Here is a 3,962-nt window from a genome sequence, read left to right on the forward strand (position 1 = left end):
CTTTCCCCCAGTCTCAGCACTGGATGCATTTCTGGTGCTCCAGCCCAAGCTGGTGATCTCCTCGCTCCTACCAAAGCTGTCCCCGTGCCCGGAACCCCAGCTCTGCTGATGTGTCCTCCTCCAGTTCCATCATTCCAGGCTCAGATCCTGTCCTGAATCAGGACAGACAGCCGGATCTGGCGTCATTTGGAGCCACAGAGAGGGTTTGGATCAACTTAAGTCTCAACTTGGGCTTTACAAATCCCACCAAACACTCGCCTCCCTCCTGATGGAGCAGCAGGGCCGGGAGGATGCGGAAGGATCTGGAAGGGAAAGCTCTGGAGTGGCTGAGGGCACTTGGTTTGTTCAGCTGGAGAAGAGACTGAGGAGAAAAATCCTCGGGGGCTGAAGCTTCTCCTGAAGGTCAGCTCTGCTCTATGACCAGGGAATGGCTGGAGCTGTGCCAGGGAGGTTTAGGGAGGAGAGCAGGGAAAGGTTCTTCCCCAGAGGGTGCTGGGCACTGCCCAGGCTCCCAGGGAATGGGCACGGCCCCGAGGCTGCCAGAGCTCCAGGAGAGCTTGGACACAGCTCCCAGCACAGGGTGGGGTTGTTGTGCAGGGCCTTGGACTCATGATCCTTGTGGATCCCTCCAGCTCGGAATATTCCGTGATTTCAATTCTTGTCTCCCCTTCAAATTTCCAAACCTTCCCAGACAGTTCCTCTTCACCACCTCCTAGGGAAGAACCCAAACACAAGCCCTGCTTTCCAAGTGCTCTCAAACCTGGGTTTTCACCTCAAACCTGGGTGTTCAGCCCAAACCAAACTTCTCCGAGGCTCAAAGGCCAAATTGGGCTCCTGCTGCTGTGGCTTCACCCCCGTTTGCTCTCTGCTGGTTCAGACACACGCAGTTCCCAGAGAGCCAAATCCCTTGGAGACGGAGCAAGGGAGCCTTGCTCATGGCTGGAGAGTGCAGCTGAAGCAAGGCATTAATTCCACTTACAGGATGAAATTGGCAGCAGAGCAACTGAATTTTCCGTCCAGCTCTAAAGTGCTCTCAAAGTGATCTAATTTATCACTGCGGCAGCAGCAGCAGCCATTCAAAGGCTCTCCCAGCTCCCTGCCTCTGCCATGGCGTGAGGAGATGACTTCAGCAGCAGATGGATCCAAGTTCTTTGTCTGGCTCCAGCTCCTGGGTCCTCACCAGACCTCGGCTCTGGCAGATTCGAGCCTGGGCTTTGTGCTTCAAACCTCCACAGGCAGAGGGGGAACGGCCTCAGGTTGGACAGCAGCAGGAATTTCTCCATGGAGAGGGTGGTCACGCCTTGGAAGGGGCTACCCAGGGGGGTTTGGTGTCCAAGGAAGGGCTGGAGGTGGCACTCAGAGCTCTGGGCTGGTGGCAAAGCGGGGAGTGGGCACAGCTTGGACTGGACGGTCATGGAGAGCTTTTCCAACCCCAGTGATTCCATGATTCTGTGATTCTTGGAATCCATGATTTGCTCAGAGGGGATTTCGGGTGACCAGCGTGGCTCTGGGTTTGGGCACCATCGGCCCTGCGGGGTTGTGAGGGGTGAAATCTCTTTTCCTCGGAGAAATGAAGATCCACGTGGAGAGTCCCTGTCTCTGGGAGCAGCCAGGATCCATCCCAGCAGGGAGGGGTGTGCCCAGGATGGGGCACCGGGGAGAGCAGAGCCTTGAGGGCACCTCTGGGTACCAGAGCCACATGGGGAGGTGACATTGGAAGAGTGGAGGTGGCCCCAGCACTGGGGTCCCTTCATGGCTTCACCTGGGGCTGGCAGGACTCAGCCTCCCCCTTCACATCTCTGCTGGCTGTCACAGGTGCTCAGAGCAGGGAAACCCCTCTAAACCCAGGTAAACCCCCACAAATTACATAAACCCGCACACAAACCCCACACAAATGCCCCCCAAAACCCACATGACCCCCCATAAATCCACACAAACCCACCATAAATTCCACTTAAACCCACAGAACCCTACACAAACCCGTAAAAACCCACAAGATCCCACACAAATCTCACAGAAACACACATAGACCCACAGAAACCCCATAAACTCACACAAACACCCATGAACCCACTCCTGGCTGGAAAGGAGCAGGGATGGAGCTCAGCCTCTGGTGGGAGCAGACGCAGGGCTGGACAGGCTGATGCTGCTCGCCCCCAGACTCAGCCACGCTGAAAACACCACAAACAAAACCCCAAACTCCCCGTGGCGAAACTGAGCCAAAGGGAAAAGGGGCTTTTGGGGGAGTTTGGTCTGGAGACTTAAGGAGCTGGTCCCCAGGGGATCCAAACCTACGGCAGCAAAGGTGAGAAGCTTGAATTAGCTCGGGTGCCAGCCCCAAAGCAGGGCTGGGGAATGGCCGTGGAGCTGTTTTTCCATGGTGTGACCAATGAAAACCCCAAACCAGGCGTTTTCCCCGGTTTGGGGCTGTGCAGCAGACCCAGACCTCACAGGTGCCTCCCAAGCCATAGAATCATGGAATAGTTAAGGTGGGAAAGTCTTTGGGATCTTCAAATCCAACCCTCAGGCAGCTCCCCATCGTGCTCACCACGGCACCACGGCCTCAAGTGCCGCCTCCAGGGATGGGGACTCCACCACTGCCCTGGGCAGCCCCTGCCAAGGCCTGAAAACGCTTTCTGTGAGTTTTTTCTTAATATTCAATCTAAATCTCTCTTTCTCCTTCTGTCTCTGTTCCCTGGGAGCAGAGCCCAACCCCCCCTGGCTGTCCCCTCCTGTCAGGAGTTGTGCAGAGCCACAAGCTCCCCCCTGATCCCCTTTTCTCCAGGCTGAGCCCCTTTCCCAGCTCCCTCAGGAATTCTCCAGCCTTTTCCTTGGATATGCTCCAGCTCCTCCATCTCTTTCTCATCATGAGGTCCCCAGATTTGAGGTTCCTCAGCAGATCCAGCAGAGGGAACAATCCCTGCCCCTGTCCCGTGGCCACACCAGGGCTGGCACCAGCCAGGTTCCATCATCCTCTGCCCACCTGGGCTCACCTGGGCTCACCTGGGCACACCTGGGCATCACAATGACAAAGGAACGTGATGCCACCACCGTTGCCACGTGAGGCCACCCCAAAGTGGCAGAGCCAACGCGGGTGTGGCTGTGACACCCGGGCAGAGCACGGGGAGGTTTAAGACCAGACTGGAGGTGCCACTCAGTGCCCTGTCTGGGTGACAAGGTGGTGTGGGGCCATAGGTTGGGCTCAGTGATCTCAAAAGGCCTTTTCCAACCTGATTTTGTGGTTGTGTGGGGTGGGGGAGAACAGCCGGGCAGGAGCGCCGTGTGTGTCCCGCTGCTGTGCCCTGCTGAGGCGGGAGGAAGATGAAAGCTCTGCTCCGCACCCCTTGGAAGTTGGAACAGAGGGAATTGCGTGTTTGAAGCGCTGTGGGCAGTCAGAGGCTGGGCTGGGATCAAAAGTGGGAGGTGGAAACCCAGAGCTGAGGGACACCGACCTTGGCTGGGCCCAGGGCTCGCCTGCTCCTGCCTCCTCGAGCTCTTCCCTGGAAGGAATCGCTGCCTGCATGAGCTCTCCCCTGCCCTGGCAGCTCCCAAACCTCCACCCCTGCTGCGTCACATCATCACTGCTTCCTTCCCTTTACACTTCTTCCCATTCTTTCCTCTCCTTTTTGCCTCTTGTCCCTCTCAGTGCTGCTTTTCCACGTCCCCTTCCAAGGCCTGTCTGGTTTGTGAGCAAAGGCAGGGATTTCCCGCAGGCAGCAGTGGGAAGAGAATCCCCAGAGCACTGGGTGACAATTCCCGTGCTCAGCAGGTGAAGGTGGCACCTGGTGGCTGGAGCACCTGAGCTGAGCTCTTGTGAGAGCCCACCTGGAATTCTGTGTCCAGCTCTGGAGCCCTCAGCACAAAACAGACCTGGAGCTGTTGGAATGAGCCCAGAGGGGCCACGGAGGTGCTGCAGGGCTGGAGCCGGGCTGGGAGAGCTGGAGGTGCTCACCTGGAGAGGA

The sequence above is a fragment of the Hirundo rustica genome, chromosome 29 (assembly GCF_015227805.2).
Source record: "Hirundo rustica isolate bHirRus1 chromosome 29, bHirRus1.pri.v3, whole genome shotgun sequence".
Taxonomy (NCBI): Eukaryota; Metazoa; Chordata; class Aves; order Passeriformes; family Hirundinidae; genus Hirundo; species Hirundo rustica.